The sequence below is a fragment of the Lygodium microphyllum genome, chromosome 12, assembly GCF_053477565.2.
Source record: "Lygodium microphyllum isolate KBCC chromosome 12, Lygodium_microphyllum_v1.1.10, whole genome shotgun sequence".
In the NCBI taxonomy this organism is placed as follows: domain Eukaryota; kingdom Viridiplantae; phylum Streptophyta; class Polypodiopsida; order Schizaeales; family Lygodiaceae; genus Lygodium; species Lygodium microphyllum.
In genome coordinates this window covers 139,701,511-139,729,197 of record NC_141146.1, presented here as the reverse complement: position 1 = coordinate 139,729,197, position 27,687 = coordinate 139,701,511, and positions in this window count along the sequence as shown.

Here is a 27,687-nt window from a genome sequence, read left to right as displayed (position 1 = left end):
TTATTCTTTTTGTCACCATCATTTTTGGTGGAGGAACCACCTTTGCCTTTTGCATTGGCAGAGAATGCAGCATCTCCATTGTTGCTTCCTTCTCAGGCTTTTAGCCTCAAATCCTCCTCCATCAATAATGCACAAAACTCCTCAAAAGTCAAAGCTTGAGGTCTCACTTGAGTATTAAGGGCAGTTACTAGTCCATCAAACTTTTGTGGACAAATCGGAAGACACCTCCAAGCTAGCTCTTCGCTAGTCTTTTGTATCCCAGTGCCAGCCATTTGGTCACGCAGATTCTTAATCTGAGTGATGAATGCTTCAACCGTCTCTCCTTCAGCAAACTTCTCTGTTGCTAGTTGATTCTCCAAGTTTTGAATCCTTGTTTGGTTTTGTGTTTCATACTGACTCCTTAGTACATTCCAAGCCTTTGACGCTTTGGTTGTATGCTGAATCAAAGTCAGAACACTGTCAGAACAGCTTGTAACTAAGGCACACAATGCATCTGCATTCCTTCATTTCCAAGCTCGTAGAAGATCTGCATTCGGAGGAATCATCACATTAGGATTTGATGGGTCGGGGGTAGGCTGTGGTTCTACGTCAGTCCCCAGCACAGTCTCCAGAAGCTCATAAGAATCAAGGATAGTTGTAATTTTGAATTTCCACAAGGTGTAGTTTGTACCATCTAACTTGCCTTCACTAAAGGTTGGTAGACGAATCCTCAGTGTTTGAATAGCCGGTACAGCAGCACCACCTCTTGCACTGCTTCCTGATGTGCCAGAACCACTTCCGAAAGTTGACATAGTTTTTCTTTGCTGTTGAAGCCTTTGCCCCTTGCACACTCTCTGATCTCTAAAGCCCGCTGGGCTCTGATACCATGTAAAAATTACACAGCGCAACGAACAGAATCTGAGAAAGAGATAGAGAGTACACAACAGATAAGAGGAGAATCAGTAAATTCTTTAACTCCAAACAACTAATACAAAGATGGCTCTGTCCACCCGTGCGCTTCCACTGTGTGAAGCTTAGATGGCAATCTAGATAGAAGATAGGTGAAGAGCTTAAGGCTAGCTAGAACAACAACTCTGACTGGGTGAAAGATGAGTGATCGATGGCTGTGAAGGGGTTTAGCTTTTATAGCCTGCGAAGGCCATTAGGTTGTCTAGACCAACCTACCATATAAGCCTCCACTAGTCAGCCAGGGAATATTCCAGGGAATATTTCCTTTACCATCTAGCCAGGGGCGCTGTCCCTGGACCCCCGCCGGGGGGGCCGCTGGCCCCCTTGGGACCCCCCAGCCAGGGGCCGCTTCTGCGGCCCCCAAACCCCTAAATAGGGACCCCTTTTAACTCCCTTACCCCGCAACTCGATGCAATGCACCTTGAGTTGCTACCAACTTAACCACTCTATCTAACCCAAAGATTAGACCCACAATGGTCACCTTTTTGCCATCCGGTTACATAGACCTCATCTGATATACAAGTCAGGACTCAACTAATGTCTGGGCTCACATTTGGCTTCTCCTCATAATGGGGGCCTTACAACTTTGAGCACCATGGATCATTGGTAGCACCTAATGAGGGTGTGGCATTGATCATATCTAACAGACTCTACAAGCCCTTTCTATCCAAGCTCGGTGTAATCGTCTCTGATCAGCCATAGGTCGATTTGGGAGCTCAGGTTCAGCTTGTGCTCTAGTCACCAACTCCCAATAGCCTTTCCCTATTAAGAAGTTCTCCATGCGAGACTTCCATATGGCATAATTGTTACTGTGAAGCTTTTCCCCCACTATCTGGGTTATGTTGTCAGTCCTTTCTGCATTTTCCATGTTGTACCAAACACTATTTAGTCACTGCCTGACTTCCTACAAGCCAACAAGTATGATTAACCAAGTTCAATCCTCAACTGTTTATGATAGTTTTCTGCAATTAATTGCACTAAAAAGCCAAAAAATTTCAGCCCAATGACAGCTCAAAATAGTCCACAAATCAATGGTCTAACTCATAAGTATACCAGTCAAGACATATGCTTTGGAGTTGCTTCAGCTTAACCTCCTGCAACCTCACTGCCAGGATAAATACATACAGTCTGAAAACTGTAAATTGTTAGTGACCAACAACTTATTCAAATCCAAAACTGAGTCATATACATGTCATACATGTCCCAAACCTTCATAGACAGCTGCTAGTACATGTAGCAGTCCAAGCATGACCATACGGGCACAAAACAGTGCATGACTAGCAAGTACAAGTGACATAAATCTACTCACATATTGTATACAGCCAATAAACTGTCAAACCAAGATGTATTTCAGCCCAGGTGATCCTCAAACCACTACATATGCCACTGTGTGGATAGGTCAATACATGACCAAACAAGCATCCGCAGACACTCTATCTGTAAGAGGCAATGTCATATAATGCATTCACTATTTATGACCAGCCAATACCCTATAAATACATTTGTTTCCAGAGACTTCAGTTTTTAAGAGCTTCCAATGCTCATATCAATGCATATAGCATTCAACATTCATATCCCGTACCATACTACTCCTTGTAGGTACCAGAAGGCATGTACTTCTTCAAGGCCAATGAGTATATATTATTAATAGTTTTATGATAGTTTTGAGCCTGTCATTAGCTTCCCAAAACTGAGCATTTCAATCAATAACTTCAGTCCACAACCATGTCAGACAATGCATATGATTCCTAGAGCATGTACATGCTTCAACAAGTTCTCCTGAGCATGCCAAGGAGCTCAAGGGTCTTGAGTAGAATCAAGTGTATGCTGTATACTCATAGATTACAGCAGGTCTTCACTATTTTTAGATATGTGATCAACTGTCACATCTCATAAATGAGCTCTACATCATGGGTTAGCATTCCACGACAACAAACCATCTTCTAGTGATGATTCAACAAGCATTTAAGTGCTCCATTCCATTCCAATGTGCTTACTCAGCCAGCATATGCAGATCAGCAAACTCGCACAGTTTGCATGGACTGTTTAGAGCTTCTCCTACTTCACACTGGTGACCACTTCATTGTAGATCCACTCAATGATGGCCAACCAAGCCTTTACAAGGATCCAGACAAGTCCTAACACACTCTCCTTCAAGTGTACTGACGATGCATTCAATACATACCTCTCTGCAGAAACAATGACAGTCAGTCCTTCTACACAGCAAGTCTTTTTCCTTCAATCTCCAAGTCTTCTTCCATAATGCCATCTCCACAGAGCCCAGTCATGGGTGCTCTGATACCATGTTGAGATTTAGAGAGATAGAGACATAGAGTAAGGAGCAAGCATGCTCTCATCTTCTTCATCCATTCATTCTATCATAACCACACACAAAGAGTAATTGTATACAATAGTACTAAGGTCCGTAGGACCATTCACACTGGGTCTAAGACCATTGACTTATTTAATGTCCCACACTTGCTGATACAGCTGGACAAGACTAATGTCGGCGGTCACACATACTATAAGCTTGATATTCTAACAGGTCTTAGCTACAAGGTCTTCCCATGAGCTTGGGCTACTTTAGGATGCTCATTATGGTCATCTCAATTTTGATACTATATAATGAGTTTCTTGGAAGAAGATGGTGGAGGGACTTCTTGACTTTACTCTTATTCACACTTTTTGTCCTAGCTATTTGAGAGGCAAGTAGCATAGATAGTCACATCCCCACACTACCATTAGGATGAGTCTTTCTTTGGTTGAAATCCTTGAGTGTCTAACTTCCGCATCTTTGGTTGAAAGCCTTTAGTGTTTAACTTCTGCATCTTTTGTTGAAAGCCTTTGTAACGTGTCCACTCGTATCTTCAGGACACATCTTAGCAGTCCATCGAAAAGGATGTCTAGAAAGCTCCGCCCGGCACTCCCATGGAATGTTACGGGGTTTGCTATCTAGGACTTTCCGTGTCTACCACGTAGCGGAAGTATTCTAGTCGTTCCCACTTAGGACCGACCTGAATTAGGGTTTTCCCTATTGGTCATTTCCTAACGGCAACTAGCGTCGAACCCAAGCGAACTGCTTTATGCAGAAACACCAGGTCCCAAGTGGATTCACGTTGCACTTGGTTCAAGGAGAATGGGAAACGAGAGGGATGCGAAGCTCAACCTCTCTGCCATAAGGCATAGTCCCATTCCATTCCCCTAAAATAGCGTAAATCAGAATCAATTATAACTCTAGATCAACGCTTTTGTTGTTCGTGTTCTTTGGCGATCTTCTGGCTGTCCATCGTGATTTGAGAAAAGTTCCTGGCCAACCGGGACCATCCATCCGTAGGATGGAACTATGGCCCATCCACCGCACTTTACTCGAGTTGTTTTAGTTATTTAGTTACCTAACACATTTAGTTGGACATGTATCAATCAGCTTCCTTAATTAACCCGTTACGCACTGGTTCCTTCACTTAATCATATCACTTGACATAGAAAAGCAATGTCAAACAAGTTTCTTTTTAATAGGTTATCATATTTATCTTTGAAATACATAAAGTCCAGCCCGTAGGCTTATTCACAATCTGCCCGAAGGCTATCCAGCAATCCATAGGGATCACCAATCCAAGATTCTGCCCGTAGACTACTATGCGGGCCTTGAGATCCAATCCCGAGTCATGTTAGCCTCTTGTGCAGGGCCCGGAAGGTGAGGGATTTATGGCCAGAGCCCCCCTGGCACCCAAGTGTCCTCCTGCTCCAAGTAGCGCTTAACGGAGAGAGCTCTCACGGCGGGTTCGGTCCACCTTCCTGGCACGGTTAACAACGCCCTTGGTTAGGGTCAGGCAGGCACTCGGGGGTAACTAAAGCTGCCTCTCTCTTTAGGCCTTCAACCTGAAGTATTAGATATCCATTTATCCTTTGATTCATTGATCAAACAAAGCAAAACAGTGCTCTTAAATCTGTAATAAGCACTAACAATTCCATTGGTCATTTATTATTGGCCAACTGCTAAGGAGTGAATCCTTCTTTTCGAATGCATCCAGCACTCGATCCGGGATGACTTGCGACTTGGCAAGATCCCCTATATCCTAGGTTAGGGCGTACCCTATTAACTCGACTTGGTCAATACCTTAAGTTCATATGTCATTCCAATTTATTGGTTTGTCCTTTGCTCCAAGAAATTATCTTTACCCCAAAAAGATACTATATTAGGAAGATTATTCATCCTCTTGCAAAATAACTTGTGTAAGAATCTGCCAACCTCATTCCGAGAATTGGCCATTCCATTGTGATCCAATCACAAGATCATACGACTCTGCACTTGTTGCACAAGTGTCGCATCGAACTATGGGACTATTCTACCCAACAAATGGATTCACGAAACAATCTGTTCGTGATTACATTAGGCTGACGTTGTCATTCCTAGGGTTTCAAGTTCCATCTTTTAGCGAAATAAATGGATTCACGAAACAATCTGTTCCTGATTACATTAGGATGACGTTGTCAGTCCTAGGGTTTCAAGTTCCATCAAATGGATTCATGAAACAATCTGTTCCTGATTACATTAGGCTGAGGTTGTCAGTCCTAGGGTTGCAAGTTCCATCTTTTAGCGAAAGATTCTTAGGGACAAACCCTAGATCGCTTCTCAAGTATGTTTCGTGTTCCCTACATTCGATGAATGTGGGCAAGTATTTAGGGTATAGGAGTTTCGATTTTAGCAATACATGTGACTAGGTCACATATTAAATCCTAATTAGTTCTTTGGAATTGAATTAACTCTTCCTAAAACGAGTACTCTGCGGGTTTAGGTGTTTTAGGTTTATGCCAATCTAACCTATCTACTTTTGAAGATAATTATGCTATCATTTCCATAACACATGACTCATTGTCTACGCGTAAATTGATTTTTGAGCTTTAAATTATTGATGTAAGATCAAGCATAGGTTAGGTTATAACCTAATTCCAATTTATCATCAAAACTGAAATATTTGATAATTTCTTTTTCAAAGACTTGCGAACAAGATTCATGCTAAAACATGCAACCTTTTACTAATAATTATGCAGTTGAAAAATGATAATTGACTAGAGTTATGCAACCTAAGAATCATTTCATGCCTTGCAATTTCCTATGGATTCTTAGCACTTCCCATGATGACTCATTGCGAAGAATATATGGCCTAATAATGTGACATGCAATTTTATACTTCCATGCCTAAACGGAGTGCACTATCTTAATTCCATTTTCGTAAATATGGACTAAATGCATATCAATTTTCTGCTCACTTTATTTTTGTTCGTTTTATTGAAAATACTAATGACTAAATTCCTCCGTCATGAGCTAAGTTTTTTAAAGTATTTAAGACAAAAAATGCATCCTATTTCCAACAATTATCCTCACACGATTGAATTATAACAATACCAAATAAAAATTAGGAAGGAAAACCTGGACTTGGGGTGAGATGTCCACGTGGATGCTAGGAGACAATCCTCCTGCGGTTTCACCTTGGGCTTTCTTAGGAGGCATCGCGAATGCAGCCTTTCCGTCATGGATGCAGCTTTGTGAATTCCCTTTTTGAAATACCACCATCCTTTATGAGTCTTCTGTTCTTTCCTTTCGTAGAAGCTCTTTGAAGGGATACTTGTGGAGGAGGGGAGAAACCATGGAAAGGGTTCAAAACCGGGAAGGGGGTGTTTCAAAATCCTCCGCGAATAAGGCCCATTAAAGCCATGGGAAATTGCAAGGTATGAAATGATTCTTACATTGCATAACTCTAGTCAATTATCATTTTTCAACTACATAATTATTAGTAAAAGGTTTCCTGTTTTAGAATGAATCTTGTTCGCAAGTCTTCGAAAAAGAAATTATCAAATATTTCAGTTTCGATGATAAATTGGAATTAGGTTATAACCTAACCTATGCTTGATCTTAAATCGATAAGTTAAAGCTCAAAAATCAATTTACGTGTAGACAATGAGTCATGTGTTATGGAAATGATAGCATAATTATCTTCAAAAGTAGATAGGTTAAATTGGCATAAACCTAAAACACCTAAACCCGCAGAGTACTTGTTTTAGGAAGAGTTAATTCAATTCCAAAGAACTAACTAGGATTTAATACGTGACCTAGTCGCACATATTGCTAAAACCGAAACTCCTATACCCTAAATACTTGCCCACATTCACCGAATGTAGGGAACACGAAACATACTTGAGAAGTGATCTAGGGTTTGTCCCTAAGAATCTTTCGCTAAAAGATGGAACTTGGAACCCTAGGACTGACAACGTCAGCCTAATGTAATCAGTAACAGATTGTTTCGTGACTCCATTTGATGGGTAGAATAGTCCCATAGTTCGATGCGACACTTGTGCAACAAGTGCAGAGTCGTATGATCTTGTGATTGGATCACAAGGGAATGGCCAATTCTCGGAATGAGGTTGGTAGATTCTTACACAAGTTATTTTGCAAGAGGATGAATAATCTTCCTAATATAGTATCTTTTTGGAGTAAAGATAATTGCTTGGAGCAAAGGACAAACCAATAAATTGGAATGACATATGAACTTAAGGTATTGACCAAGTTGAGTTAATAGGGTATGCCCTAACCTAGGATATAGGGGATGTTGCCAAGTCGCAAGTCATCCCGGATCGAGTGTTGGATGCATTCGAAAAGAAGGATTCACTCCTTAGCAGTTGGCCAACAATAAATGACCAATGGAATTGTTTGTGCTTATTATAGATTTAAGAGCACTATTTTACTTTGTTTGATCAATGAATCAAAGGATAAATGGATATCTAATACTTCAAGTTGAAGGCCTGAAGGAAGAGGCAGCTTCAGTTACCCGTGACTGCCTGCTTGACCCTAATCAAGGGGGTTGTTAACCGTGCCGGGAAGGTGGACTGAACCCGCTGAGAGGTCTCTCCATTAAGCGCTACTTGGAGCAGGAGGACGCTTGGGTGCCAGGGGGGCTCTGGCTGTAAATACCTCATCTTCCGGGCCCTGCACAAGAGGCTAACGTGGCTCGGGATTGGATCTCGAAGCCCACATAGTAGTCTACGGGCGGAATCTTGGATTAGGGATCCTTATGGATTGCTGGATAGCCTTCGGGCGGATTGTGGATAAGCCTACGGGCTGGACTTTATGTATTTCAAAGATAAATATGATAACCTATTAAAAAGGAACTTGTTTGACATTGCTTTTCTATGTCAAGTGATATTATTACATGAAGGAACCAGTGCCTAACGGGTTAATTAAGGAAGCTGATTGATAGATGTCCAACTAAATGTGTTAGGTATTTAAATAACTAAAAAAACTTGAGAAAAGTGCGGTCGATGAGACCATAGGTCCGTCCTATGGATGGTTGGTCTCGGTTGGCCGGGAACTTTTCTCAAATCACGATGGACAGCCAGAAGATCGCCAAAGAACACGAACAACAAAAGCGTTGACCTAGAGTTATAATTGATTTCGATTTATGTTGTTTTAGGGGAACGGAATGGGACTATGCCTTATGGCAGAGAGGTTGAGCTTCGCATCCCTCTCTTTTCCATTCTCCTTGAACCAAGTACAATGTGAATCCGCTTCAAACCTGGCGTTTCTGCGTAAAGTAGTTTGCTTGGGTTCGACACTAGTTGCTGCTAGGAAATGACCAATAGGGAAAACCCTAATTTAGGTCGGTCCTAAGCGGGAACGGCCAGAATATTTCTGCTATGTGGTAGACGCGGAAAGTCCTAGATCGTAAACCCCGTAATATTGCGGATTGTCGCCAGGAGGCCACTGTCATCTGTCTACCGCCATTCAGCCTGTTGTTTGTCACGTCGCCGCCGCCATCTCACAATTAAGGCCCCCCCCACGTACTCTCTAAAATCTTCCAAAGCTTCTAAGGGGGGGGCTCTATAAGCCCCCTTTTCTCCCAAAAAGAAAGCTTTACCTTAAAAGGGCCTTCACACGCCCTTAATCCCTTCCTTCTACCCCCTCAAAAATTTCCCCCCTAAGGGCTCCCTTAGGCCCTTCCTCCCCCCCCTCGTAATTCGACTTGAAGGGGCCTTCATGTGACCATTAAGTTTTTTTTTCTTCCCCATACGAAAATTCCTTCTTAAAGCCCCTTCATACCCTTTGTCCCCCCACACGAAAATCCACTCTTAAGGATCTTCCACACCTATTTTTCCCCTTTCTGAGGTTCTTTTGGAAACCCTAGCTACGAGGGTTGGTATTCCCTCCCCCCTCGGGATTTAAGAAAAAGCCTCCTTTCCGTGGCCTTAAAGAAGCCTTACCTTTGAAAAACCGTTTAAAACCCTCCCATAGTTTAAGTACCCCCTTTTTCGTGAAATCCCTACTTCAAGGAGGAAGCCTTCTAAAACCGTTTTCGACAGACGATGCAAGTTATCACAAAGGGAGCTACGGTGGAATTTAAAAAGGAAGTTTGGTATGTTACAGCCTTTAGTGTCTAGCTTCCGCATATTTGGATGTGATGCATTTGTCTATGTGGAAAAGAGGATGAGGAAGATGCAGCTTGACTCGAAGGCCAACAATCTCATCTTTGTGAGCTACACCATTATCACAAAGGGCTATCAAGTTTATGACCCAATGACATGGAAGCTTGAGGCAAGCACAAATGTGATCTTTGATGAGGCTTTAGCCTCCAAGGATTCTATTGATGGTTCCATCCCTGGTGATTCTTTATCATTGACTAACCGTCCCGACCTTCAGTTCCTCTCCTTTCTTCTAGGTTGCCTCTATGCACCCCTTTCTCATCTTTGGCTCCTCCCCCTCCTTCTCTACCCTCTACTCTGGCTTCCCTACTACCAGCTTTGATGGATGGGACTACTACTTCTTCTTCATTGCATACTTCCACTCCTTCAATCTCCACTCTAGAGTCTCCTAGGGCTAATTAATCATTAGAGGGGAGCCTTATTCAGATGAGGAGGATTTACCTTCCCTTGGTTGGAAGTCCCTACCCTAGATAGGTGAACAACAAGTACTAGCAGCTACTCAATCTCCCTCACATCATGATGACCCAATTCAAACCGCTTGTTAGTACTGATTGCTCATGCAAGATTCAGGTGTTTCTCACATTCTTGCTACTTCTCCAGGTCCACACAAATCCATTTGCTTAGCAAAATAGTTCACTTTGGGTGAACTATGCCCTTATGTCATAGATTCTTCATGCCAAGGAGCCTAATATAGTTGAGGAGGCTCTTGTATAAGATATTGATGGGACCTAAAATGGGCCGGCATTGGCTATGGCACTAGTTGGACCTCATGCACACAATAGACAACCCTACCATATGGCCTCATGGCCAAGAGCATCTAAGACTCAATCTACACTAGATGCTAATGTCAATTCTACATTTGTATTAGGTCATAGTCCAACTTTTACCATCCCTTCTCCTTAGAGGGAGATCCCATAACATATAGCCATAATACCTCATAACACAAACATAGGGAAGCACCTCTCGGTTGACTGTTGTGCCTCCACTATAACTCTCCTGCACCTCAGGGATTGGTCCCAAGATGTGTCACTCCAATATAAAGTTCACACGATACAAGCTCTACTCTTTCATTTTGAACATATTACAGGAGATACCATATGTCCTTACCAAAAAATTCCCCAAGAAAACGATCGACTAGCCTATAGCTTAGGTCGTCTCCCACACTGATCAACCGTAGGTTATCATAATAGAAAACATGTACTATGCATCCAGTTCTTTATATTTTGATACCATGATTGATATGCACATGAAAAAGTGGACAATCCTAATGTGCTCAAACATAATTTTCAATCAGAAACGTGTCATGCACAACCAGGCTTTCCAATGCTCATTTACTAACTCATTGCGGCGATGTAAGGATAGCACTGAGACAATGCTCATGCTACTATCCTCTTAGTTAAAATATAGCAAACCCTATATCATGATACACATAAGCAAAATCAACAATAAACAACACACAAATTGCATCATTCAAACACCCCAACCGCAACTTGTGGGTATTGCTTCCGTTGCATAGAAGTAGGGGTTCATTTTATCACGTTTTGATGTATGAAAAGTGATAAATCATGAAATTTGACAAAGAGATAGGAAAAACTGAGGCTAGAACTCATGCTTCGCCACTACCATACATTCACAAACACTCATTATATTTTTTCTTCTTTTTATGAAGTGTATTTCTAAATTTTCTCTTGTTTTTATGCATTTATTTGTCAATAATCACTATTATTTTCTGATTTTTTTCATACCAATCATTTGAACATAATGAAATTTTATTTTATTTTTCATTTTTCCCCATAAGAACACATTTCACCCACCCGAAATGAAAAACTATCATTTTACCCTTAATAACTGCATTTCAGGTTTTGCAGGATTTAAATAGCGCATGTAAATCATTATGAAATCAAAATTTTCTTATTAAAAAAATTAAACATGATGCAACTAGCACTCAAATAATTTTTCATCGCATAAGAACATCATTTCTATCATAAAATATCGAAAAACCTTCATTTTCTTCATAAAAAATAGTCATATTATGTTTCTACGAATCCCGAGATGCATTGAATGACTGAGTGACCAGTGGACGGAGCCTCCATCGCTCTCAGTTCTATGCTACACATCAATCTTTAGCATATCCATTAGTCTTCCTCATCATTTTCTTCAATGTCCTTCCCAATTCCTCCTAAGTTCAAGATACTAGTGCGCATGAACAATCCATAGAGGGGAGAGAGAGGGAGGAGAGAGAAAGACTAGTTTCTAATCTTCCCATCAAGGAATCCATTTCATGGGCCGAATTCAGCGATGGAGAGAAAAGGAAGAAAGCAAATGAGGGATATAATTGGTTTAGGGGGTTATATGGAAGTGATCATTGCCCCCTCTCCCTCAAAAAATTGGCGCCCTGTTTGAAGATGTCATCATTTTCCTCCACGCCATGGCAAAAATGCCCCCTCCCATTCCTCAAATTATGGGGGTTTGGGAGACCCCAAGGGTCACACCCCTTCCCCCCAAAGTTCATTTTCATTTGACATATTTTGTCCCTCCACCTCGGGCACCCCCATTCTCGCGTTCGGCGTCAAATTTTGGATCTGTGAATTTCTACTCGACTATCTTGAGGTCCCCCACTGCGAGCACTTCTTGAGATCCAATCCGAGAGTCAAAAAAATTATGAAAAATACGTAACTATCAATTGGTATATCTTTGAGTCAAAAAAATTATGAAAAATACGTAACTATCAATTGGTATATCTTTAAAAAACTTTAGGAACCCAATCATCGCTCTCAATTCTATGCTACACATCAATCTTTAGCATATCCATTAGTCTCCCTCATCATTTTCTTCAATCTCCTTCCCAATTCCTCCAAAGTTCAAGATACTAGTGTGCATGAACAACCCATAGAGGGGAGAGAGAGGGAGGAGAGAGAAATACTGATTTCTAATCTTCCCATCAAGGAATCCATTTCATGGGCCAAATTCAACGATGGAGAGCAAAGGAAGCAAGCAGACGAGGGATGTAATTTGTTTAGGGGTTTATATGGAAGTGATCATTGCCCCATGTTGCTCAAAAAATCAACGCTCTGTTTGAAGATGTCGCCATTTTCCTCCACACCATGGGAAAAACGCCCCCCCCCCCCCCTCCCATTCCTCAAATTTTGGGGGCTTGGGAGACCCCAAGGGTCACCCCCCTTCCCCGCAAATTCATTTACATTTGACATATTTTTTCCCTCCACCTCGGGCACCCCCATTTTCGTGTCCGACGTCAAATTTTGGATCTGCGAATTTCTACTCGACTATCTTGAGGTCCCCCACTGTGAGCACTTCTCGAGATCCAATCCGACAATCAAAAAAATTATGAAAAATACGTAACTATCAGTTGGTGTATCTTTAAAGCACTTTAGGAACCCGATAGCTGCTTGTTGCTTAAAATTGACTCAATTGCCTATGCCACCTTCAACAAAGTTTAATTTTCCCTTGAAATGTGGATTCTTTGGCAAATTTAAGCACTTCTCGAGCTCAAAAATCAAATCTCATTGGTGACCACATGATAGGGAGACTTAGCCCGTTGAACCCCACAAACAGATCTGCACATCCACACAACCATAGAGAGCATCAAGGTGGTATAGACAATACTCAACAAAACACATCATAGCTTTCACCCTACCCCTTGTCAAAACCAAGGTATGAAATCCAAGAGGAGTAGGCATAGCATAATCTAACAGAAAACCTAGAGCTAGTCACGAAACCAACTGTTCCAACATAGTTAAGCTAAAAAGAACTATCAAAGAGGTCATCCAAGAGTGGTGGTCTGAACTACCTACCTAACTAAGGACAACTCAACTAGGAGCTCCTACTAGGAGAGGACTCCTATAGTGTGATCAAAAGGTATTATCATTTTTAGCCCATTGTCCTTTGAGGCCTTTATTTTCCCTACTTAGGTGTGTAAAAAGGAGAGAGCTGAGCATAGTGACCCAAGGAGAACAAGGCATCGGCCTCAAGTCCTGTCTTGGCACCCAAGAATCTACTAAGCCCTTGCAAGGTGACAATTAATCCTTTTTTTACACTAGTGTCGAGTTCCAAAGGAACCACTTTACGCAGAAACATTAGGGTCGAAACAAATTTATACTGCACTTGCTTCAAGGAGAATGGGAAACGAGAGGGATGCGAAGCTCGACCTCTCTGTCCGTAAGGCATAGCCCCATTCCGTTCCCCTAAAACAACATGTAATATTCCCACTCGTGAATATTGACTTCCCGCACACTGCGTAAATCCTGTGCAAGGTTATCCCCTACATCGTAATTATTGGTAGCTTAATCCATACCATGCACGCTCAAAAATGAGGCCTCCACATTGTGAATTAGAGGCTGGGGTTGAAGTCCGTAAAAGCCGTGAGGGAACACCCTTTTTGAAGGGGCAATTGGATAAATTTTAGGCAAATTTTTTTATTATTCCTTCCCCCAGCCGATGCATGGCTGGAGGAGAGGGAGTGTGGGAAGGAATGGCCTAAGGAAGAGTGATGTAGGGAATGCATGAGGAGGGAATGGCATGAATCCTCCATGTGGTGGAGCTTCCCTTCCCTCCCCTAAGGCTATATGAACCCCCCATGTGGACAAAGGGGGGGAGGGAAAAAAAAAGAGGCTGCGTGCTGGAGGAACGAAGGGAGGTGGCTGCCACACTGGGGAACAAAGGCACGATCAGGAAGAGGGGGGTGAGAGAAACGACGACCGTTGTTGGGGGGAGAGAGGTTACTAGTCGCCGTGCTGAGGAGGACCCCGAGGAGACTGGTCGCCGTGCGAGAGAGGAAACGGACGTGCTGCCATCGCCATAGACCAGAGCGGCATGGGAAATAGAAGGGGGGGAGTCGCTGTCCACTGGGGAGCTGCCGCCTGTTGCCGCCGCCATCATCATCAATTCCTCTCCTTCCATCATTACTCCCCCCTCCACGTCGTTCTGTCCAGAAGCTAAAGCTTCTTGGAATCTTCCTTAGAAGTTTCTAAGGATAAGGCTTCCATGAGCCTTGTGCACACGATTTTTCCCCCGGGTTCTTAAAACCCACACCCTGTAAAGGGGCATTCCTGCGCAAGGGAGAACTAGATAGATTTTAAGGTTGTCTTTCCAAGTTTGGAAGGAGTTCAGAGATCACATAAAGGTAAGGACAAACCGCGGAGTCCAAATTCCGCAGCATCAACAATGGCTCCAAAACAAAAGATGCAAGGCGCAAGCGCGGAAGTTTCTTCCCCAAGCATACACATGGACATCCCTACGAGCCCTCAAGCCCAGGTTCTTAAAAGGATGATTCCACATTTAAGCGATGCATTAGGCACGTTAAATTTCATGGGAAGAATGCATTTACACATGTTTCGACTTCACATAGTCTAGCTAAAATACATTTGGAAAATTATCTCCTTGAACGATTTACAAGGATTAGTGCATGCCATGCAAGTAGGGTTGCTTGCATTTCCAAGTTGAAATTCCTAAGTGCATATTGCTTAGGGTTAAAAGATGAATTTTTTTAAATGCATCTTTGATTGGCCGCGGAAAGAACAAGCGTATATTGCATTTAGGCAATAACTTTCTTGTTGTGATTCGCATGAGAAAGTCGTTAACATCCGTAGATATTGTCCAAAGAACTGCAAGGCATGAAAATGAAACCATGGACTTGCATGTTGCATGCGAAGATGCTTGTAGAATGGATTAAGTCAACATTAGCCTTATTATATTCGTCATACATGAATTTCATTCATCGAAGTTGTATCTAGAAAAGGTTGCATATCATATTAAAGCTTAAAATTCAGTTGCATTAAACAAAGGGTAGTAGACATGATTATTTGAAGTAAGTCCTAGTAGGTCCTAAGAAAGTTGGTATCCAGCTTATCATGTATTTTTACTTTACCAATGAAAGATAGAGTGAGTCGCATGTTTACATGTATTGTGGTAGTCGAAACTATTTTTTTTTCCTTCTTTAGATCTAGTTTATTATCTCTAGGAAAGGTTCATCCTTGTCGCAAGACAAGTATATTGAATTGTCTAAATCACCTAACCCACAAGGGATTCATATAGGCATGGTTCAGTCGATATGGCAAATATCCCAAGTGCTAACTAGGGTAGCATGATAAGGAGTCCACCTAGTTTTACACTTGTTGCCAAGTCAAAACCCTCAAACCCAAAGATCATACCCACATTCACGAAATGTTGAGTCAATTGGATGCTCATGCATAAAACGATCTAAGGTTTCTATCCTAAGGATCACTCGTTCAAATGATGAAACTCCGATTGAGTTGGAAATTCCTAGGACCGTGGCCCAATATAAATGGGTTGGGTAAGAAGACACCCTAAACCCTGCTACTCGGCTGGAGGTAATTCCGTGACCAGAAAATGCCATTCAATGGGTGAAATGATCCCGTGGAATAGATGCAACACATGTGCAAAAAGTTGCAACATCGCATAGACTTGTGATTTGTCCACAAGAAAGTTTTGCCAATCCTTGGAATGAGGTTGGCAGGTTCTTGCGCAAATTTAACTTACAAGAGGAGGAGTAATCATCCTGTTACATCACCTTTCTTGGGGAATAATTGCCAAGAGAAAAGGAGAGTTAGGTATTTGCCCGGAAGCAAATGACCGATCAATAAATTGAAGCGACATGGTCGCCAGGACTTACTATTAATAAAACCTAAGGTATTGGTTAAGTTGGGTTAACAGGGTATGGCCCTAACCCAAGGACAAAAGGTGAACAAACAAACCCTTGGGGATCTTGCCAAGTCGCAATTTGATCCCAGATCGAATGCTGGATGCATTCGGAGAGAAGATTCACTTTTTAACAATTGGCCAAATAAACGACCACTGAAATTGATTGTGCTTGTAACAGTTTAGAAAGCACTGTTTGCATTGTTTGCTCAAGGAACTAAAGGATGAAAAGATATATAAATGCTTCAGGTTGAAGGCCTGAAGGGAGAGGCAGCTTCAGTTACCCCCGACTGCCTGCCTGACCCTAACCAAGGGGGTTGTTGACCGCGCTGGGAACGTGGACCGAACCCGCCGCGAGAGGTCTTTCCGTTGAGCTCTACTTGGAGCAAGACGACGCTTGGGTGCAAGGGGGGGCTCTGGCCGTAAATCCCTCGCCTTCCGGATCCTGCACAAGAGGCTAACGTGACTCGGGATTGGATCTCGAGGCCCGCATACTAGTCTACGGGCAGAAGCTTGGAATAGTGATCCCTGGTGGATTACTGGATAGCCTTCGGGCGGATTATAGATAAGCCTACGGGCGGAACTCCTTGTATTTCAAAGATAAAAGGATAAAATGATAATAAAGAAGTTGTTTGACATTGTTTTCTTTATGTCCTGTGATAAGATTACGTGAAGGAACCAGTGCTTAACAGGGTTAATCAAAGAAGTTGTTTGATATATGTCGAATTAATGTGGTAGGTAATTACATAACTAAAACAAACCGAGGAAAGTGCGGAGGATGGACCATGGGTCTGTCCTATGGATGGGTGGTCCCGGTTAGCCGGGAACTTTTCTCAAAAATCTCGAAGAACAGCGGGATGATCATCATTACCAAAGTGAATAATGAGAGCAATAACCTAGAGTTACGTCTTACCCGATTTACACTGTTTTAGGGGAACGGAATGGGACTATGCCTTATGGCAGAGAGGTTGAGCCTTGCATCCCTCTCGTTTCCCATTCTCCTTGAACCAAGTGCAGCGTGATTCCGCTTCGGACCTGGCGTTTCTGCGTAAAGTAGTTCGCTCGGGTCTGACGCTAGTTGCTGCTAGCTAATGACCAAACCCAAATTCAGGTCGATCCTAAGTGGGAACGGCCAGGATACTTCCGCTACGTGGCAGACGCGGGAAGACCTAGATCGCAAGTCCCGTAACATTCCATGGGAGTGCCGGGCGGAGCTTTCTAGACATCCTTTCCGATGGACTGCTAAGACGTGTCCGGGATGACTCTAGGGGACACGTTACACAACATAAATCGAGACTCTAGCTCCTTAGATTCTAAGTCATTGTTACCTCGCTTGTCAATCCCTTAGAGAAAAGTTTTCAGCCAACCAAGACCACCCTTCCATAGAATGGACCCAAGGTCACATCCATCGCACTTTCCTTGAGTTGCTTTAGTTACCTAATTACCTACCACATTTAGTTTGACAAGAAAAAAATAGCTTCCTTAATTAACCAATTAAACACTGGTTCCTTAATTAACCAATTAAACATTGGTTCCTTCACGTATCTTAAGCATGGGCATAGAAAAACAATGTCAGGCAAGTTCCTTTTAAACATTTGATCTTTATTTATTAGTCTTTGGAATACATCAAATAAACCTGCCCGAAGGCTATTTCAGCAAAATTAGGGATCGCTATTCAAAGTTTCGCCCGTTGACTAGTATGCGGGCATCGATATCCCATCTCGAGTCACGTCGGCCTCTTATGCAGGATCTAGAGGCAAGGGATTTATGGCTAGAGCCTCCCCTAGCACCCAAGCATCCTCCTGCTCCAAGTAGCACCCACGGAGAGACCTCTCGCAGCGGGTTCACAGCGCGTTCCGTCCATGTACCCAGCACGGCTAACAACCCCCTTGGATAGGGTCAGACAGACAGTCGGGGGTAACTGGTATTGCGTCTCCCTCTAGGCTTTTAACCTGAAGCATTAGTTATTTTCCTAGAATTAGTTCCTTGAGCAAAGAAAAAAAAACAGTGTACCTAAAATGTACAATCACGAGCATTCCAGTGGTCGTTTGTACGGCCAACTACTAAGGTGTGATTCCTTCTCCCGAATGCTTTCAGCACATTTGATCCTCGATCAATCGCAACTTGGCAAGTTCCCAAGGGTTTCGTAAGCTGAGTTGATTTTTTACCCTTTTTTCCTTGGGTTAGGGTTTAAACGCTGTTGACCCAAATTGTCTTTACCTTAGGTCTTCTTAAATTATAGACAATAAATCCTAGGCCATCCTTGTCACCCTAACTTGATTGGTCAATTACTTCCTTGGCAATCCATTACTACCCTAGCTTTACAAATTAGTCTTCAAGGAAGAGTGTCGAAGCAGGACGCCTACACAATACTTAGGAAATTTAACTTGTAATTAGAACTCGCCAAACTTGGTCTAAGGTGTAGGGGTTCTATTTTGTGATTTAGACGCAAGACCATATGACGTTAAAGCTTGTTGCACGAGATATAGGTGTCAACACCCAACTTGTGGGATTATTTCTCTCATCACATGGTAATCCTTGATCAATAATACCTTTCATCAAGATATAGGACTTGGGAGTCCTATTGACCCAATCCAAAACCCTAACCCTGCTAGGCCGATAAACGTTTTGGCCCTAGGGTTCCTAGATTTCTTATGGAGGTCTAGCATTTAGTCAACTGATCCTTAGGGTGAGAAACCTAGATCATTCTTGCATGACGTTTAAATAATCCTAACGTTTCATGGATATGGGTAGGACCTTTAAGATTGGAAGTATTAAGTCGGCATCCCAAGTGCGATACTAGGTAGAATTTTATCATAGCTTAACCCTACCTAGCACATTGAGGTAATCATACATTTATGATTCTCATATAAGCTACTCAATTATACATGAATTACATAGTTGATCTAGCCAACCCACGATTTAAGATGATCTTCCCTTTTAAAGATGCAAATACTTCCTTCTAAATTTGCAAGTACTTTCCCCTCAAAGATGTAAGTAACTGCAAGATAGGTGAGATGCATCATTGCATGCAATTTCGAGACCATAGACCTTTTTTCCTTTATGCAACTTAAAGGATCTATAGAGATATTTCTTTTCCTTGCCCTATACTATAGTGATTGACATTCAGAGCTAACTCTTATAAACCCTACGTTGATGCAACGAAATCAAAGCTTTAGTATTTTTAATGAAGATGAATTCAAACTTTAATAAAAGAACTCCATGCATGAGTGAATGCCATGAGTCCATCGTTGATTTAATCCTTCCTTTAGCACTTAACCCAACCTAGAATGTAAGTATCATCGCATGCAATTTGCAAAGTTCATAAATCCTTTCCATGCATTGCAACTATTTGGACATTATTTAATGGGCATCGACGGTTATCTTGTACACGAGTCACAACTAGGGAATTATTACATAAGTGCATTATGTGTTATATCCCCTATCCTTTGCGCGATGCAACAAGGATGCCTTTGCACAATTCCGTCTTTTTACTTATGCATCATACGTTCAGAATTTCAACTACCCTTGACCATGGAAGTGCAAGAAATTGCAAATACTCGTCATGCAACTAAACTTTGTAGATTGAATGAGCATATAAATTTCCCAATGCATTTAAACTTCCCTACGAGAATTAAACATGTTTAATGCAATTTTTCCATGCGGGTCTATTTTCAAAACCTGGGCATTAAGAATCGGGGCGTTGTCCACTCTCGTACTCGGGGTGGAAGCTCCTGTGTGTGCTCCTCTCGCCTTTTGCTTAGGAGCCATTGACACAACAGATTTCGATTCAGCAACTTCCTTGGCTCCCTTACACACTTTGAGGTTACTACTGTCTGAGATTCTCCTCTTTTGTGCAGGAATTTGGGCCTTGTAGACACGGTTTTTGAAAAACTCGAGAGGCACTGGGTGAATTAGGCCTAGAAGCTTCAATAGAAGCTTCCAAACTTTTGGAACAATGAGGGAGATGATGTGGAGAGGATAATGATGGTAAAGATGACGATGAGGGAGATGACGACGATGATGGTGGTGGCGCAGCAGCAGGCAGTAGTGCAGGAGTCCTGGCAGTGGCAGAGCAGGTGGGCGGGTAGCTCCATAGGGCGGCGGGTAGCAGCACGATCCTTCCTCCTCCCCCTCCCCTCAAGCTTGGGAGGGGGGTTCTCATATAGGCTGAAAGGGGGGGGGAGTATCCACACAAGTGGCAATTACATGCCTCCCTTCGCCATGCCCCTCCATGACATTACTTATACTCCCTCTCCCCGCCATGCAATGGCTGAAGGGGAGGGGGTTTAATAAAAAAATTTGTACTTAATTCATTATCTTTTTGTCCCATAAAAGGTTATTCCCACAGTGAACTATGGCTTTTGAGCCACGGCTTCCTATACGCGACCTGTGCTGGTGCTTGTTAATGCGCGAGGGTGGAGCACTTAGCCAGTATTTCTTGGTTACAAGAGATCGCTCGAAATTGCTCTTGTGCGGGATCAAGAGTGGTTAATATTTCATTGCGGACATATTTCATTCACTCCCCCTTAGAGGAATCGAGATGTCCTCATCTTGAGAAGATCTGGGGATATTGTTGGTTGAAAGTACTTTCATCAATCCAAGTGGCATCCTCTTCTAGGTAATCTTTCCACTGGATGAGGTATTCTCTCAAGGTCTTGGATCTCAGTTTCCTCTCCCTAACATCTAAGATCCTGTCAGGCTGTAGCTCAAGGACTCCTCAGCTTGGCATTACAACTTGTTGATCATCAAGCACATGACTAGGGTTAGACACATACTTTTTCAATAGACTGATATGGAATGCATTATGAACTTTTAGGTTCTCAGGGGGTTCAAGTCTGTAAGCATTTGGCCCTAGGCACTTGAGAATCTTGTAGGGTCCATAATACCTTGGACTTAGCTTTTTGCATTCACCCAAGGATAGGGAGCTCTTCTTTGGATGTACGCGAATGAAGACCATATCACCTTCAACAAAGGATCTGTCTTGTCGTTTCAGGTCCGTGTAAGCCTTTTGTCTGTCCTTGGCAGCTTGGATGTCCTGTCTTATTGATTTGATTTGTTCATCCACGTCTTCCAGCATCTACTTGGAAGCTTCAACCCTCAAGGTTGGATCTGAAAATCTTAAAGGAGTATGACAATCGTGCCCATACAATGCTTGAAAAGGTGTCATTTGAATGCTTTGTTGGTAAGAAGCATTGTAGGCAAACTCAACTAGTGGTAAATATTGAATCCACTTTTTGGGTTTACGACAACAATGTGCCCTAAGCATATCTTCAATGATTTGGTTGACTTGTTCTGTTTGACCATCAGTTTGGGGATGGTAAGATGTACTGAAACAGAGTAGAGTCCCAATGGCCTCAAAGATAGCTCTCCAGAAGTGTGAGGTAAAGAGAGAGTCACAATCACTAATGATTCTTTTGGGTAACCCATGCACTTTGAATATCTCCTTGATGAATAACCTTGCGATGTTTGAGGCTTTATAGTTTGTCTTAACAGGAATAAGATATGCAACTGGTGAGCATATCTACCACGACCATAATTGAGTTGTATCCTCTCTAAACTTGGGGTAGGCCAACAACAAAGTCCATACTAATGAATTCCCATTTCATTTGGGGAATGTCAACTGGTTGCAATTTCCCTGGCATTTTGACATGTTTGGCCATAATGCGTTGACAAGACAAACATTTCGTGACATATTTGAGAACGTCACCTTTGAGTCTATCCCAATAATAGCTCTTCCTAACTGCATTAAGGGTCTTGGCATAGCCAGGATGTCCTGAGAAAGGGGAGTCATGGGCTTCCCAAAGTATCTTGTGCTTGAGTGATTGGCTTGCCGGGATACATAATCTTTTCCTAAAGTAGGCAAGTCCAGTATTGATAGAGAATTCTTGATACTTTGTTTGTAGCTTCGGGTCTTGATCTTTGATGGGGATCTCCCTTAGCAATTTCTGATAGGTTGGGTCATGGCATGCCTCTTCTCTAGCTAGCTCAAGAATTGGGCTGTTTGGCATGGATACCTTTGTGGCGAGAGATATTGCTGTTGATGGATCTTGCAAAATTAGAGAATTCGAAAATGCCTTGCGACGACTGAGTGCATCAGCAACTACATTCTCCTTTCTAGGCCGATATTTGATTTCAAAATCATATTCTTCCAATACTTCAATCCATCGACATTGCCTCTAATTAAGCTCATTCTGGGTGAACATCCATTTAAGACTCTTGTGGTCTATCACTAAGGTGAACTTGTTACCCAACAAGTAGTGTGGTGGACAGATCGGACGCAATATGCGCACGTAGTGAGTGTTAGAAGGTCCCCAAGAACAAAAGAACTCTACTTTTTGCACACAAATCAATGTAGAAAGCTTGCACGACATGAACAAGAGACCATGGGTGCAATCTCCCCCCATGCCTTGTGTGAGCGCTCCACAAAGCATGTATTTCATATATTAATAATCTTCAAGCTCAAATAATAGCCCAAATTACAAAATAGCACGCTTTAGCTTTTGAGTTTGCTTTTGTGCCAAATAGAATTAAAGCTAATGGGCATCCAAGAAGTCAGGCGTACCCAAATACAATGTCCAAATACAAATATCTAAATTGTGCGCCCATGCGCATACAAAAAAAATAAATCAATATCAAGCACTTTGATAAATAAGCGCGACAAAATATAAGGGCCATGCCTAAGACAAGCGCCCATCAAAATATTGACGATAACTTGAATACACACTATCCTCCAATGCTTTCCACTGCCACCGCTACTATCTCTATACATCAACTGAAGCATTCACAATTGTTAGTAAGATAATACAATTAAACCGACAAAAGTGAATACCTAGTTGTCTTTAGCTACATAAATAAATTTGTTAGAAATCAATCCTAACATTAATTTATCATGAGTGCGCACTCTAAATTCATAAACGTTTATTAATTTACATATGTATTTTGTAGAATCACCTGCTATGGAATCACCCATGTACACATAAAATTAACAAAACACCCGAAAAGGATAGGCGTCCCCATCGACTTCTCGCAAAAATAATCCACTTTGTGTATGAGCCCTAGTAATAAAATCTTATGGAATCCACCATAAAACCTCATGAAATCTACCGTGTAATATGCCTCCTGGCATCATACCCCCGGGGTGGGATAGAAATTGTCCTCAATTGCTATTAGCTCAATGTGGAGCTAACAGAGTGGGGAAAGCATTTAAGTCTCTAGTTTGACTCCGAGGCGATGATGGCTAGGAGAAGGAATGTGGCGGGCGGCCTTCAGGCGGCGGAAGGTTGGCGCAGACGATGGCCTCCAATGATGGCTGGCGGCGATCCTTGGTCCACAGCGGCACAACAACGGACGTCCTCCCCTCCTTTTTCTTCCTCCACGGCTCAGCCCCCCCCCCCCCCCCTCATTTAAATAGTGGAGGGAGGGGGATCTTCTCTTCTTGCGTGTCGACACGCATGTCCCCCCCTCCCTCCAAGGCTCCACCAAGGAGCTTAGTAGCTCCTTCTATTCCCCTCCCCCTCCAGCTCGTCAGTCGGCTGGAGGGATAAGGGGGGAAATTTAAAAATTTTCTATTAGTCCGATTTATTTTCTCCACGCGGAATATTACAGTTTCCACCAAAGTCTTGCTTCACCGGTAAGCTTCAATTTGGTGAGCATTGCTTGGTTAGAGGGTGCGGTTCTTGCTACCTTGAAATAATCTTCCATGGATTCGATCCAGACCTCGTTGTCAGTTTGGACTGTCCTTCCCTTACCATCGAATTCAGGTGGCTTGATTTGTTTTAGAAGAAACTTCTTCTCTTGAATTAGAGCCGTACTTAGTGTAGGGGTCGGACTAGAAAACTGCACTTGAGGTTGCGCCTGGGCAATAAGATTCTTTACATTAAAAGCTTGCTAAATGTTTCTCGCATTACATTAATATGCCCAATTCAGCTTTTAGTCAAGTGACCTAATCTCTTAACTCCTTTACTAACACTTACAGCCATGATAGACAGTGATAGAAAAAATCTTATTCATTCATGTGGGCATAGCCCCCTTTCGAGTACATTTATTTGGGAAGGTAGAACAAGCTGATACATTAATTTGGGGAAAATAAGATAGTGTCACATTTAGCTATGGGGACTGAGTAGTAATATGGAGAGGGGTCATGGATTTTCAGGAATTGATAGGTCATAGGAAGCTTGGGGTATCCCTTCCTTTGATACCGGTTCTTCTCATAACGTCCCAGCACCTTGATTCTGTCGGCAAGGATTATTTGAATCACTTGTAGACGTACTTGTTTTGCTTGACCTTCCGACCGCCGACATGTATGGTTGCGTTTGCGTGAACCTCGACAAAGATGAATAGCTTCACGATCTGTAAATCCTCCATCCAATCGATTCTCTCAAGTTGGTCAGAAGATACGCAAGTCAGTGGGCCGCTATGTAATATATTCTTGATTCCCCTGTCCATCTCCGTTCCATGTACAAGGGTGAAGGATTGTAAATACGGTCTAGAATATTCATCGTGCCTAGCCTCCGTTGATAATCCGAAGCACACATTGCTATCATAAACATAACCTGGAACACCAAGAATTTGTTCCATGCTTCATGACTCTGCAGGCCAACATCCATAAGTAAGTAAGAAAATGTCCTTAATGGCAACATTGCTCTATTTCCCCTCATTAAGTTTCCTTGTAAATATTAAATTCTATTGGTTGGCTTTGATACCAACTGTAACATGTCCCCCTATTCATTTGTAGGACACGTCTTAGCAGCCCATCGGGACGAGAGTCTAGAAAGCATTGCCCGGCACTCATAAGGAATGTCATGGGGTTTGCCATCTAGGTCTTGCTGAGTCTTCCACAAAGCGAAAGCATTTCGGCCATTCCCACTTAGGACCGACCTAAATCAGGGTTTTCCTAATGGTCAAGTTCCTAGAAGGTAGCTAGCATCGAGCTCCAGATGCGAACCGCTTTACGCATAAACATTAAGGTCGAAGTGGATTTATATTACACTTGGTTCAAGGAAAATGGGAAACGAGAGGGATGTGAAGCTCAACCTCTCTGCCTGTAAGGCATAGTCCCATTCTGTTCCCCTAAAACAACATAAATCGGGACTCTAGCTCCTTAGATTCTAAGTCATTGTTACCTCGCTTGTCAATCCCTTTGAGAAAAGTTTCCCACCAACTGAGACCAGTCTTCCGTAGGACGGCCGGACCCAGGGTCACATCCACCGCACTTTCCTCGAGTTGCTTTAGTTACCTAATTACCTACCACATTTAGTTTGACAAGCAAAAAACAACTTTCTTACTTAACCAATTAAACACTAGTTCCTTCGCGTAACTTAAGCACTGACACAGAAAAACATTCTCAAGCAAGTTCCTTTTCAACATTTGATCTTTATTTATCAGTCTTTGGAATACATAAAATAAACCTGCCCGAAGGCTATTCCAGCAATCCTCAGGGATCGCTATTCCAAGTTTCACCCGTTGACTAGTATGCAGGCTTCAAGATCCCATCTCGAGTCACGTCGGCCTCTTGTGCAGGATCCGGAGGCAAGGGATTTATGGCTGTTGAGATATCGAGCTCCACTCGTGATACGCCAGGGTGACCGTTGTGTATTTATGTCACCGACTTGTCAGTTGCAGACGCGGTTGGTACACCGCCCATGAATAATAGCTACATGATAGCTATCCTTATCTACTCTAGTTCGTGGCTCAGTTAGTATGCCACCTTAGTTAGTTGAGTTTGGTTTGAGACCCATATATAGGGTTCTTCTATTTCTTTGTACGAGAGTTCTTTTGGCTTACACAACTAAGAAGAGGAAAACTGTTTTCAGCCTCCACCCTTGTGTGTCTTTCCCCATTGTGCAAGCAAGAAAGCTTCAAGCGAGACTCCTTCCTTCTCTCCCACAATCTTGACATGGTATCAGAGCCTTGTTCATGGTAAGGAGCTCAAGAAAGCAAGCCAAGCTCGCGGTGTTCTGGTAAGAGGAGCAGTGTTGCTTTCATTTTCTGTTTTGGGAGCAGATCTTTGCAGGTAGCATAGCCGAAAAGTGCAGGAGTGCATTGTCTCAGGTTGAGACGCCCTTCGCGGTGAAGCAAGAGGGCAGTATATGCTACGGCAAGGGCTTTAGCCCTTGGCGACCTTGTTTTTTTGATTTGAGGCCATTTCGGGGCCTATTTTGGAGGCGGAAGTTTTCTGCACGCACTCAGGAAAAGGCCCAGTTTTATGCTGTGCAGCCACTGTTCTACAGGTCGGTGAAAAGTTACTGTAGAAATTGCATCGTATGCTTGTGCGCAGAGACATTGGGAGTTACAGAATCATCCCTGTTGCCTGTTGATGCAAAATCGTCACTAGGAAGTGACTGTGTGGTCAAATACCACTTTCGCCAGTTTTGCAGATTTTCCCTTGTGAGGGTGAAGCTGTGTTTTTTGCAGTGACAGAATTTTTTGCAGTGTTCTGTAATGGCATCTGATTCTCTTTCACAGATTGTCACTGAAAAGCTTGACAAGAACAACTTCCAAGCATGGAAGTTTAGAATGACGAATTTCCTTATGGGAAAAGGATATTGGGAATTTGTTGCAGGAAATGAAGAAGAACCAGTTCTTCCTGATGTTCCCAATCAACAGCAAATGCAGGCATTTAAAACATGGCATGAGAGAGCAAGGAAAGTTATGTACTGGCTGTGTATCAGCATTTCAGACTCTATGATTGTGCATATTCAGGATGCAAGTACGCCAAAGGAGGCATGGGATACTTTGTCAAAAATGTATAGCACAAATACGCAAGCCAGGAAAATGCAGCTCAAGCAAGAGTTGCATAATGTGCAAAGAGAAAATATGAGCATCAATGACTACCACATGAAAGTGAAGAAGATTGCAGATGCACTTGCTTCCATCAGGTCGCCAGTGGAAGATGATGGAGCCCCGAGAGGAACACCAAGGAAAAGGGAATTCTCTTGCAAGAAAATCTATATTGTAACATCAACAAGCTTGTTTATCATGTTTCATATGATCACAATGAAGAAAAGAACACCAGGCACAACAAATCTTCATGCAGCATCATGTAGATCTCCCACGGTTTTTAATAGAATCAACCATATTCTTCAATATCTTCATAAAATCCATCAATAGAACAAAGAAAGAAAAGAAATACACCATCTTTGAATGGAAATACATCACATAGTATTCATCTTCAATATCTTCATAGTCTTCTCTCTCAATCTCTCATATACAATCACTCTGGTTGAGTAGAATTGGCTATCTCTGACTCTCTCTCTCTCACTCCATCAATAATACATCATATCCTCACTACAATCTCTCAAAAATTACTCTCAATAATCACTCTTAGGTCGTGGATACCCCTCCCAAGAGGTATGTCTGATATGAAGGGTCACCAGAGCCACTACAGTGTCTCTCCATAGCTCACTACTGTCACTTCACTCTAGTCTTCTCTTGAGTCTTCAGCAGCTACTTCTTCCACTTCCTTCAGCTCTTTTGCACTTGTATTCACCTCTTTCCAAGGCTAGAAAACTTTCCCAAAGTCACACATACATTCCACAGAACACTTACAGAAGCATACAGAACAGTCTACAGAACAGTACGAGAATA